This window comes from Camelus dromedarius, chromosome 4 (genome assembly GCF_036321535.1).
Source record: "Camelus dromedarius isolate mCamDro1 chromosome 4, mCamDro1.pat, whole genome shotgun sequence".
Lineage (NCBI taxonomy): Eukaryota > Metazoa > Chordata > Mammalia > Artiodactyla > Camelidae > Camelus > Camelus dromedarius.
The window spans coordinates 59,498,674-59,512,612 of NC_087439.1; the positions used below are offsets into that span (position 1 = coordinate 59,498,674).

The window sequence follows — 13,939 nt, forward strand, 5'->3', positions numbered from 1 at the left end:
ATTTATTTTACAACTCTTCTACCTTCAAATATCTATTACAACCCCCCCACCCTCATTCCTACTCTGGTTCACATAAACAAATAACAAATATTTGTATCTGTTTTCTACTGGTTCACAACAACCCTGTGTATTAGATAGCCCAGTTATTTTCCTTTTCATTTTTATAGGTGGGCATATTTATTGGATATCAAAAAAGAAGATAGTGAGTCCTTTTTGAGGATGTATAATAGTGTTATCCTTGTATTTGCAATCTAAAACACATGTTAAATGCAGTGTTTTATTCAATAACCCGAGTTCTTTAGGTATCTCATTTGCAATAACATCCTTAATAAAAATATCCATCCATGTCAACAGCTAATATATATCACACTGCACCTCATACATCATATAGTATATGTTAAGAAAAATCACTAGTTTTCTGAGAAAAAAAATTCTACAATTATACTCATATAACTATACAATTCATTATATAATTCATTTTAATTTATTTAATTAATTATATAGTTATACAATTGATACAAAAAAACCAGTTCACATTTAAGTAAACACCAAACTTGTATAGTAATTAAATTGTTGCTAATCTGCTTTCACATGTGCACTAACACTGAAGTCAATATGTCTATCAAAAGAAGTTTGAACAATCTACTACATAAAATCATCAGTAGGATATACCCACCAATCAATGTTAATTGTTTCGCTAGTAACTTAGAATGATACCAAACTTGATATAAAATAAGTCTTTATGCAACATAAATGGTCAAAGGAGCTGGATGAGTTTATACCCAAAGGAAGTCATTAATCTTTTTGCCACAGCCGAGATTTTCTCTATCCTAATGCATGATGCAGATTTCTATGTCCTATCTATGGGGGGAAATAGTAAATTAATTGTCCTGTGTACCACAAATAACTTGGCCTATTCAGGTGACCACAATGAAAAAAGAAATGGCTATTCCTTGAAGAGTTCCATCCTTCTAAAGCTATTTTCTCACTAATGAATACAGATCATTCATCCACTACAACACAGAAAGCAGAAGTGATTTCCTTTGTACCATGAGAACATGTCCCTGTTACTGCTGACAACAAAATAATAACTTTAAATATCTATTTTGTCTAGACAACTTACTGAAGTCCAGAATTTTAAATGGAGGTTCAACAAGAAGAAAGTAACTGTGATTTACCAAAGATTTAAGTTAGAACATGTACCACTAAGGCTCAAAAATAATATTATTGACATACGTTTTGAAATGTTCTAAGCTAATTTGACTCTGAAAACTGTTAAGTTTTTTTGTTTAATATCAATATCCTCTAACAATCTTAAAGTGTATTTGTCTGACAGCAATATAGCTATGCCAACTTTCTTTTAGTTGGGAGTTGCTTGTTATTTTTTACCATCCTTTTATTTTCAAACTTTCCACATCTCTATGCTATAGATGTATATTTTGTATACAGTTGATTTTATTTTATTTTTCAATCTGGTAATCTCTGTTTTTTAACTGAGGGAATTTGGTACGTTTGTTTTGATTTTGATTATTTGAACTTCTTCCTAAAAGCTTTTTATATCAATGTTCTAATTTTTATATTGTTTATTAATTGGTTGTAAATTATCATTCATTCATTATAACAAGGAGGACACTGGCTCTGATAAAGAACCACTGTTCTATGATAATGTGACTAAGTGAACTCTAGGATATGTCTAAAAAAAATTATATAATTCCACAACCAATATTCCAAATACATTTGAAACAGTTCCATGGCCAAATATAAAGTTTGCTTTGACTAAGTTATTCATCAATGTTTAGCTGATTTGTGTTACTTTTCCACTGTTTTCTGCTTGGATAATGAGAACAACTCAGCACACAGGTGAACCATACTATGCACTCAATTATTCCTCATTCATTAATTATAGACATAAACCTTATGTGTCAATATCCTTTAGTAGCTTCACCTATCAGACTAGTAATAATAATAAAAGTTAACACATATAGTACATACTATATGCCATTGCTCTGTGTACTTAATACATTTTGGCTCATTTAATACAGAAAGTCAGTTATACTGTCATAACAGACATCAAGTGACTTCTGATTACTTTTAATTCTTTCCATCATCTCAGAAATTATGAATTCTCTAGCTCTAATTGTACTTTCTCTCTCCATGGCCTTTTTTCTAGTTTTAGGGATAGGCAGTATTACAGACTAAATATTTGTGTCCCCTCAAAATTCATATGTTGAAATCCTAACTCTCAATGTGATGGTATTACGAGGTAGGGCTTTTGGGAAGTGATAGACTATGAGGGTGGAGCCCTCATGAATGGGGATACTATAAAAGGAAATCCAGGGAGCTTTCTTTTGCTTCCATTACGTGAGAATACAGCAAGAAGATGGCCATCTATGTACGAACCAGGAAGCAGGCCCTCATTAGACACCAAATTTGCCAGCACGTTAATCTTGGACTTCCGAGCCTCCAGAAATGTGAGAAATAAATTTCTCTTGTATATAAGCCCCTCAGTCTATGGTATTTTGTTATAGCACCCACGTTGACTAAGACAGGCAGTGTGGTAAGAGTAATGGAACCTGAAGCCAGAGAGACATGTTTTAAATTCCACTTCTAAGCCAGTTGACGGCTTGGTAACCCTGAATAAGTTCCCACCATTTCTTCATCTATAGGATTCAAAAAACGGTATCTACTTCATAGAGTCATTGTAAGAATTAAATGAGATAATATATGAAAGTAGAAAGTGTTCAACACATATTAGTTCTCTCCTCTCATCACATTTAGAGTCAAGAGAATTATGTAAATTAACAAACAGCAACAACATAAATTTTTTATCTGTAATTTCACCAAGGCATTTTCAGAAACTTCTTCTGATCACCCTCTAAAATAAAATACACTTACACACAACATACATAACCCATACAATTCACACACAAATACACACAATCACACTCAACACACATACAAAATACACATAAAACATACACATAATAAACAGCCTACTTATACAAACACATATATCCACATACATAATCTGTATACCTAAACCATACTTTATTTTCTTCATAGTATTTATTCAGTATCTAAAATTACACAATTTACTGGATTATTTGTTAAATATCTGTGTTCACCAAAATGTATGCACTAATGGAAAAGGAAAGCAGCCCAGCAATAGGTGCTGAAAAAAAGCTAAGTCTGACAGGGTAACAAATAATTCATTATTTCTTTTAAAGTGAATACTTACTTTGTGCCTAAAAGCAGAGAGCCAAATGGAGGAGAAGAAAAAGTTTCTGTCCTCTTGACGCTTACATTCCAATACTCTCTACTAAAGTTCTTAGAAAATTCAATTATATCTATTCACTCTTGACACGTAAAATTGACTTCAGATTAACTAAAATCTGTATTATTATCTATAGTACAAAATTGTTTCATGGACATATTTCAAGCCCATGTATGTCCAGTTTTTAAATTATTTAATATCATGCAAATTTGTATATCATATATATAAAACACTGAAAATGAATAAACATCTATCATTTACTATTTGCTAATATATATGAAAATGCTCTATGATTATATATAAGAAACTATAAATCGTAATATTTATGCAGGTGGATTAGCAGAAGGATTTTCACTTTTAATTTTAAGCCCCTCTGAGTAGTTTAAGGGTTTTACAAAGAGCATGCATTAGTTAAACGATCAGCAAATAAGTACATACAGAGTTTTCCAAAAAAAAAAATTATAAAATGTAACTTATCCCTTTTTTCTTCTGTTGTAGCATTTTAAATGCATAAGCAGGTATATTAATAAGTTATCATATCAAAAGACAAGACATGTTAACTTGCTAAATTACTACTTCATCTTCCGTTTATAGGCTTTTATTATATTTATACATACAAGCTTTATTTCTTGAACACTTTTCACAAACTTACACCTCTCACATTTGATGTTAGGACTATTCCAGAGGGTGAATTTTGCAAGCCAATCAGTTACTACCAAATGCAATGATTTCATATTTTGGAAAAGTTGACATATTTTTAAAAAAAAACAACTTTTCATATGCTACACTTGGCATGAACTTCAGAATGCCCTAGATTGTTCTGGATCATTTTGTGGCAAAACTAATTTCTGTATTACCTCACTTTCTCCCCCAAAGGATGCCTGCCTTTTTTTCTATTCAAGTTAAGCAGACATTAATATCTCAACAGGGAAAATATGACTTCTAAATTTTAAAATAACCTTTTCAGTCCCAAACATTACAGAATTAGCTACAGTTACTGCTTGATAACTACATAAGGTTCTTTTCAGTTCAATTCAGTTCAACAAACATTTACTGATCATTTTATATATCACAAGCTGTGTTAAGCTCAAGGGTTACAAAGATAGCTAAGTATTCTCTGCTGTCCAGAATATTCATCAGCTAAAAGCTATCTAAAGAGAATTTCAACATGATCACTAAAGACTAAGGAAGGACCCACAAAGAACAGGAACTTCTCTCTTTTCTACTTTGCAAAATAAGTATACACTCTTTCATTTAAATTGATATTTCATTAAGTTCCTCTGGTAAAATCTTTTTATACTTTTCTTTATGCCAGGCTTTCTAAATAGCTGTGGATAATCAGACTCAAAATAGTACTCCTTGTGAATGACGATGAGAAGTGTCTGGGAAGCAATACGGCGGGGACATATACTGAGAGTCTCAGAAGCATGTGAAACTAAATTTAATATGAGAAGCTTATATTCTAAGAGAACAGAAAGAATACGGCTGATAGGAAAAAAGAAAAGGAAAGGAGAGTGAGAAAAACTATGAAAATTAATCAGTACTATAATTCCTATATCCTGCATGCAGAAATATCTCCAACTCAGGAAATGCCTTAACTCCCATGTGACTAAGGTCATCACATGGCTTCCAGATACTTATACTGAACTTTTTTTAAAAGCAATGGGACAATGTGTTGTTGACTTCTGTTGTGAAGACACACAAGTGAAGAGAATTTATCCTTGAAATAGACTTCATTGTTTTTTCAAGAAAATGTCCTATGTCCCAAGAAATAGAAGCCTCATAAACCCTATCTGAGAAAGCAGACATAAAAGAAGTATCAGGTCAAAGGGCAACTGTGAATTGGAAAATAATACTTTACTATAAAGAAAGTGTAATACAAAAAATGAAATGACACTTGCATAGTGTATGATCGACAAGGCATGAATTGGGCACAAACTTCACTAAATACTGTATTAATTATTGTTCTTCATATATCTTTTTCTTTCCTAGGGCAACCTCAAAACTTAGATATCTTTTTTGAAGGGAAAGATTCAGATTTCTATGGTTGTTGAAGTCCCTGTGGTCCAATTTACCCCTTTTTAGTTTTATAATCACTCTTAGAAAGAAACTAGACATGGTCTCAAAATAATCTTTAATGAATTTTCTTATCTATTTAAAAATGACTGCCAGAGAACCAATTTTATGTAATAACCCAAAAGCTACATTTATAGAAAATGTATTGTTAAAGGATGCACTGCTTCAAAATTATTATTTAAGATCCCCTTTCTGTTAGTATTATTTGGAAGGCACAGAATGAAAGCATAGCCGGAGTCTTCAAAGAGTTTTTACAAAGCATTTTTTGTTTTGTGACTTAGAAAGAGCACTTCCACTCAACATCTTCTGAGATGAATATTCAGTACTTACAGTTCCATGTAGTCTCCAAATTGAAATGTGCATTCAGGTCAAGAGAGATGTGAGCTAAGGAAGCTGTGAATGAATAAATAAACATAAACACAACAATCAACAGTGTATAATGATTTATAAACTGTCCTTTCACACTATGGATCTCTTTTAAAATACTTTCTAAACAGAAGAATCATTAATAAAATCATTAATAAAGTGAATAGGAAATATGTCTGCTTAGAAGATTTAATTGTCTGATATGCCCAGAACAAAATGTAAGAAAACTGTATATACCAAAATATATACAAAATATATTTGGTGTATCTAAATATATTTATAAATATAATATACATACGTATTCACATATATGAAGTATATGAAATGGAGAAAATTCAAACCTCAAACTAATGAAAGTAAGAAACAGGCATTCAGAAAGTCTGTATTTAAGAATGGCTCTACAAGATTATACTGTATCGCACAGGGAAATATATACAAGATTTTTCACTGTGGTAGCTCACAGTGAAAAAGAATGTGACAATGAATATATGTACATTCAAGTATAACTGAAAAATTGTGCTCTATACTGGAAATTGACACAACATTGTAAACTGACTATAACTCAGTAAAAATAAAAATAATAATAATAATAATAATAAAAGAATGGCTCTACAGAGGTAAATTAAAGTATAAAATGTAATCAATGAGATAATTTAAGTGAATAAGAGAGTTATTGAATAAACCACATATTTTCATTGCTGTACCAATTTTCTTTACCAAATAGCATTACTTCATAACTATAATTTGCTGGATAGCTTGGCGGTCCCATTTTAATTTATTGATTAACAATGTGTATAGATTCTAAATAATGTATTGATTTCATGATTGTTTCTTATCTTCAAAGTGGAGGCAATGGCTTCTTCTGCCAACCAATATGTCTGTGCTTTGTTTACAGTATACTTTATACACTATTTACCAATGTTTAAATTCTTATAAACAGAATGTTACTTTTCCACATTATTATCACTTTTAAGATAATAGGGGAGTTTGCCCAGTACAGTACTATCTATTATTATAGTAACTCTGGAAGGAATCTCATACCTAATTGGTCCAAGTTCTTGACTCAAGATAGGTCCAAAGTGCTTAATAAATAACATAACTTAATAAAACTGTAATACTTGAAAATAGTTACATAGACATCTGGAATTCAGAAGACAGTGAATAAAAAGGAAAAAATTAGTTTTATACTGCATGACCCTTTCTACTAGCATGTCAACAAAGTTCCAACATTAGCAGAGGTCAGAACAGTGGAAAGAAATTTCCAACCCTTCCTAGGGAAGCTTTCAACTCAGCCCAAACTTCAACTTGGCTCTCTTCTAGTCCTCCAAAAGGAGAGTAAAATCCCTTTGCTCTTTTCTACTTTTCTGGCACACAGGGAGACTTTTCCACAATATGTGTAAGCAAAGGCTGCCTTTATGGCATCAATAAAATATACTTCCTTTTATTCTTTGATCCTTTATTGAATACTTGAATTTTTATGTTTATAATCTGCATTTTGCACTGTTGGTTAGTATTGGTATTTGATCACCTTCTAAGATTTTGAATTTCAAATTCTGCTTTTCTTTATCTATTTATCCTTTTCCAGCCTTTCTTTCACTGTGTGTATCTTTAGGTCTAGGTGATGTAAGGAGCATATAGATGTCTTGTTTTCTTCCTAATCCATTCAACCCCTCCATGACGTTTGATTGCAGCATTTAGCCCTTCTACCTTCAAAGTAATTATTGATAAATATACACTTATTGCCATCTTGTGAAGTGCTTTCTGGTTGTTTTTTAAATTTCTTTTATGTTCCTTTCTTCTTTTGCTCTCTTCCCTTGTGATCTGATGACTATCTTTTGTGTTATGTTTGGATTCCTTTGTGAGTTTATCTATTATAGGTTATTGGTTTGTGATTACCATGAGATTCATATATGACAACACATATGTGTGTGTGTGATTATTCTGAGTTGATAATCTCAAGTTCCATCATGTTTTAACAACCTTGCATTTTTACACCTCCTCCACCCACACATTTGATGTTTTTGACATAATACTTTACAACTTTATTACTTTGTATATCCCTTAACTACTTATTGTGGATATAGATGATTTTACTACTACTTTTGTCTTTTAACCTCCCTACCAGCTTTACAAGGGGTTAATCTACTAACTTTACTATATGTTAATCTTCACCAATGATTTTTTTTCCTTTCATAATTGTTTTATTTCTCATTGTGGCCTTTTTTTTTTCCACTTAGAGATGTCCCTTTAACATTTCTTATAAAGCTGGTTTGGTAGTGAACTCTTTTAGTTTTTGCTTGTCTATAAAACTCTTTCTCTCTCCTTCAAACCTGAATGTTTGGTTTTTCCCTTTCATCACTTTGAATATGCAGCATCATTCCCTTCTGGTCTACAAAGTTTCTGCTGAAAAGTCAAGAGATTGTCATATGGGAGTTCCTTTGTATGTAACTAGTTGCTTTCATCTTGCTGCTTTTAAGATTCTCTTTTTATCTTTAATTTTTGCCATTTTAATTATAATGTGTCTTGGTGTAGACCTCTTTAGGTTCATCTTGTTTAAGACCCTCTGCACTTCCTGGTACTGGATGTCTGTTTCCTTCTTCAGGTTAGGGATATTTTCGGGTATTATTTCTTCAAATAAGTTCTCTGTCTTTTTTCTTTCTTCCCCTACTTGACCCTTATAATGTCGACGTCAGTATTCTGCATGTCGTCCCAGAGGTTTCTTTAACTATCCTCATTTGTTAAATTCTTTTTTCTTTTTCTGTTCAACTTGTTTGGTTTCCACTACTGTCTTCCAGATAGGGATCCATTCCTCTTCATCATCTAATCTACTGTTGAATCCTTCTAGTGCATTTTTTTTTATTTCAGTTATTGTACTCTTCAGCTCTGCTTTGTTCTTTTTTATATTTTATAATTCTTTGTTGAAATTCTCACTGTGTTGATCCATTCTTCTTGCAAGTGAAGTGAGCAACTTCATGATCATTATCTTGAACTTTCTATCAGGGAGACTGCTTATTTCCACTTCGTTTAGTTCTTTTTCGGAGGTTTTGTCTTGTGGCTTTGCTTGGAATATATTCCTCTGTATTTTTGTATTCCCTAATTCTCTGTGGTTATTTCTATGTATTAGATAGATAGGTTACATCTCCCAATCTTGGGAAAGGTGCCATATGTAGGAAACATCGTAGGGCCTAGCAGCATCCTCCCCTCTGGTCACCAGAGCTAGATGCTCTAGGGGCAACCTCATATGGGCTGCATGCTTCCTTCTGTTGTGATGGGGCTAACAACTGTGGGCATAGTGATAGGCAGGGCTGGCCCCCTGCCAGGTTGGCTGCAAGGCCTTGCCTCATGACATGATTGTCAGCCCCCTGGAGGGCAGGGTAGATTCCTACCCTGTGAGGTTAGCTATGCGTCCCAATTGTACACAGCTTCTGCCAGCCTGCTGATGGGTACAATAGGGTCCCAACACAGCTGACCACTTGGCTTGGTGGTAGACGGCTATTGCAGGTTCATTGGTGGACTCAGCCAGCTCCCCACATAGCCAGCCAGAGGGCCCAAAGGCACTCAGCTGCTTCAAACATGCTGGTGGGCATGGTTGGCCACAAGGCCCAGAGGCACACAGCTGTTGCTGGCCCACTGATGGGTAAGGCCAGTCCCCTGTGCCACTGGCCATGTAGCCAGGCAGCAAGCACAGGCTGCTGTAGGCTCACTGGTGGGTGGGGCAAGCTCTCTGATACTAACAGGCTAGAAAGAAGATCCAAATTGGCACTTGCACGCACTGGTGTCATCATGGTAGAACGAGCTCCTAAAAATGGCTGCAACCAACATCTCCACCCTCATTAAGAGTCCCAGTTGCCTCCTGCCTCTCTGAAAAGCTCTCCAAGATCAGCAAGTGGGTCTGACCCCAGGCTCCTTTCAGACTACTACCTCTGCACTGGGACTCAGGGCATATGAAATTTTGGCTGCACCCTTTAAGAGTGAAGTTTTTTTCGTGTACCCTCCAGCTTCCCTGATCGTAAATCCTGCTGGTTTTCAAAGTCAAACATTCTGGGGGCTTGTCTTCCTGGTGCAGGAACCACAGTCTGGAGAGCCCAGTGTTGAGCTTGGAACCCTCATTCCTTGGGGAGGACTTCCACAGCTGTGATATTCTTCTCGTTTGTGTGTCGCCATCATGGGGGTGTGGGTCCTGACTATACCACATTTCTGCTCCTCCTACCTGTTGCATTGTAGCTCCTTCTTTATATTTTTAGTTTTGGAAAATCTTTTCTTCTAGTCTTCAAGTCTTATTATAGATAGTTGCTCTGTAAATAGTTGTAATTTTGGTATGCCCATGGGAGGAGGTGAAAGTGCAATAACCATGGATAGCAAAAACTTGGCTGTAACTTCCCTTTTCTGACACATAGAAGATATAGCTAATTAATTATAGTGTTCTTTCCCTCTACACCGATATGCAGCCCAGAATCTTTCCCAAAACAACGTTCCAGGCAACTACTAATACTCCATAAATATTGACACAGGAACATAAGTACATTTTTATTCTCTAGTATAAAATTTTGAATTTAGATTATCTATGCAGTTACGAAAATCCTAAATTGGGAGTTCTCAGTTTAAATGGACTAAATATTGGGGTAAATGTTCCACTTCCCTTTGGTAATCACTGACATAGGCAAAGCACTTATATTCATTTGAAATATGCAAAGTAATAAGCAGTCATCCATATGGCAAGACAAAAGTGACAACCTTGTAGCTCCTATATTTACCCATCATAATCCCTCCACTCTTTCCTCATCTCTAAAAGTAGTAGCAAATATCACAGTGAGAGATTTTTTATTTAAAAGAATCATCATTACAAAATAAACAGATTAGTTGCATGATTTTGTTTTCCTTTTATAAATCTTTTATTCGATAATTTTTATTGAGTAAATGACCAGATTATTCTGAGAGGCCTGAAGTGTGTTTATGAATCAGAGCAGACCCACTTTTTAAGGGCAAAAGTGGCACCCAACAGCTAAACAAATCCCTTTAAGAATATCTGAGTTAAACTTGAAGAGAAATTATCTGTTTAATATATATGTTAAAGTAAGTTGTCATCTTTTGTTATTTTTCTCTCTCTTCCCTGAAGAATATATTTTTCCCTGGTCATTGTGATGAGGGAAATCCTCCTCTCCTTTACTCTCACATGGCCAGTTTCAAGTGATTTCTTTTTTAATGCACATCTATTTATATTTACAGTTTATGTAAAAGACTTGAGGCAGTTTATAACAAAATACATATAATAAAATATAATAAATAGAAAACAGTTGCTATGGAATAGGTGAAGTAAACATGAAATTTGAAAGAGCTGTCATATTCTGATTTTTGGTTGCCTGAGAGATAAAGTAAAAATGAAAGATAAAATGAGTAACCTAATTCTCATTATTAGAAAGGAAATGAAACTAACACGATGGATACTAAGAGGAAGCAAAGATTTTTCTGGCAATGAACTCTAAAAGAAAGTTCTCATTGAAATTTTCATATATGAAATATGAGATGTTGAGAGAAAAGCAAACTTTACCCTCAACAACTATGTTTATCTGTTTGCTGGAACAAATTTATATGACTATGATTTATTTTACTCTATTTTACAGGTATATTATTAAAACAAAACTCAGTGAAGATGATTATACATCAGACTTAGTTATTATGGTCCAAAACATAATTTTCCTGTGGCCCAATTTCTCCAAAGACAGTTGTCAGAGTATCTAGGAAAGTAGTTCTTAACTCTAATTGAGATTTGAACCCTTTCAAGAATCTGTTGAATACTACAGAGCTCTCAGCACAAAAATGCACATGCACACCTGCCTTTGTACACAATTTCAAGGAGTTCATTGACCCCCTGAAGCCCATCCACAGCCCCAAGGACTAGTGTGTAGATGGATTACACAGCCTTTAAATAATTTCTCATAGATGTCAATTTCAGACAACAATTTTGATAAAAGATGAGGAGCAAATGATTCAAGACTGCAGTTTCACTGAAATTCCTAAAATATTTAATCTGAATGACTCTGAAAACCCTATGGGCAAAATTCCTCTCTCTGATGATAATAAGTTTTCTTATAGTAATAGTACATTTATCTGCTGAGGCAATGTCACTTCATTTTCTACGGGTATTTTTTATGGCTGGATGAAAGAGGATCCTTAGCCTCTGGTAACTGAACTGTCAGATTGTAAAGCTGACATCTCATTATTAAAGGCTACAGAGAGGCAGAGTACAAAGTTACCTAAGGCAAAAAAAAAAAGATCTTCTTCAAAGAGATGGTTGAGATATACTCCAGCTAAAGAAATGGTAAGTGATAGTGAATGCTTTTTATGTCCTTAGTACTTTACCGACATTATTTCATTTAATTCTTACAATAAATTAGGCATTACCATATTATGAACATGAAGAAACCAAAACTCTGAGATGTGAGATAACTTGCCCAGGTTTTCATAGTAAGTGACAAAGTGAAAATTCAATCCGAGGTTTATAACTCCAAGTTTATGTACAGTCTTTCTTGCACAGCATGTTGACAATCCTCCTTACTCTTCGCTTTGCTCACTAATTAATACCGGAAGAAGTTGGGAAATCCAAAGTTCTAACTCTGCCCAGAAGGGTAAGTAAAACAAGGTTTTTGTTGTTGTTGTTGTTAAAATTAAATCTCTCGCATTAATGTTAAGTCTTCCCTTAATGGAATCTCCCATCTACTTCCTCAGTATTTATGTAGTCATTTACTTAATCTGATTTGTTCAATATGCACTAGTTGTTTTTGATCTTAAAATATGTGACTCCTCTTAAAGGGAACTATAACAAACGGTGAAAGAAACAGTCTCAGCAGTTAAAAATGCTGTTCACATAAGTAGTGACTATCGTTACTGCAAGGAATTTGGTCTGTGGGTTTTCAAAATTGTTTACATAAAATATTCTAGGAATGTCAATGATAAATGGAATGGGATAATGGGATTTAGGGGAGGTAGATGAGCTGTTCCAGAACCTATCAGGGTAAAGAAGAGCATCTAATCCACCTTATTTGGAACGTGGACTGTGCTTAAGTTCAAAACAGTCACATAAAACTTTTCCTCCTTACCTTTAAATTAACTAAAAAAAAATTAAAATACTGAACTATTTTAACCACAAAATGCAATATTTTTAAAATAAGCTCAGTAAAAATAACATCAAAATTTATAGAGATTTAAAGCAAATTAGAATTGAAATCTAATAGTATAAATTGATCAAACACACTAGAAAAAAATTAATGTAAAAGAGCAAGAGAGATTTGCCTCTTTTCTGGCCCTAATTTTTACGTGAAAAGCATAATGGTGTATTCCATTTTAAAAGTTAGAATTAATTTTTAAAATAATAAAAGCACAAAAAATAATTGATATAACTCTTGTTATAATTTATACTTGTATCTATGACATCTGATAATTTTCCGTATTAAACATGGAAATATATATTTAAATGAATCCACTCTTCTAGGCAGAAAATAAAATGAGTCACCTACAGGAGGAAGGAAATTAAGATAGTGTCAAGACACTTAACCAGCAACCTTTAGTGAGAGAAAATAATAGAATAATATCTACAAAGTTCTTGAGGTGAAAATACAACCCAAGTATTTAATAACATTTTATAATTTATAAAGCAGACGTGCACAGACTTCAGAGGAAACATCTCTGACTACTTCCTTTTTTTCTTTCCAGCTCTATTGAGGTGTAACTGACAAGTAAAATTGTAATATATCTCAAGTGTTCAAAATCATGATGTGATATATGTATACATCGTGAAATGATCACCACAATCAAGTTGATTAACACATCCATCACCTCACATAATTACTTTTTTTTCTTTTTGGTGAGAATGCTTAAGATCTACTCTCTTAACAACTTTCATATATATAATACAGTATTATTAACTATAGTCACCATGCTGTACATGAGATCCTCAGATATATATCTTATAACTGAAAGTTTACACCCTTTGACCAACATTTCCCCATTTCATCCACTCCTCAACTCCTGGCAACCACCATTTTACTCTCTGTTTCTATGAGCTCGGTTTTGTTTTTTTATTCCACATATAAGTGAGATTCATACAGTATTTGTCTTTCTCTGTGTGACTTATTTCACTTACCATAATGCTCTTTTAATTCATCAATATTGCCACAAATGGCAGGATTTCCTTCTTTTTAGGGCTGAATAATATTCCATTTTGTT

General features: G+C 33.6%; 1 protein-coding gene across 2 annotated transcripts in view; it reads right to left on the reverse strand.

Annotated features, from left to right (window-relative positions):
- The window catches only part of COL5A2 (collagen type V alpha 2 chain), a 288,262-nt gene that overhangs the window by 242,352 nt on the left and 31,971 nt on the right, over positions 1-13,939 (reverse strand). Inside the window, exon 3 of one of the 2 annotated variants that reach the window (XM_031451781.2) lies at positions 5,681-5,743. The exons of the other annotated variant lie outside the window; for it this stretch is intronic. The gene's annotated coding sequence lies outside the window, so the exon portion shown is untranslated. The remainder of the gene's footprint in view (positions 1-5,680; positions 5,744-13,939) is intronic. 2 annotated transcript variants of the gene reach the window in all.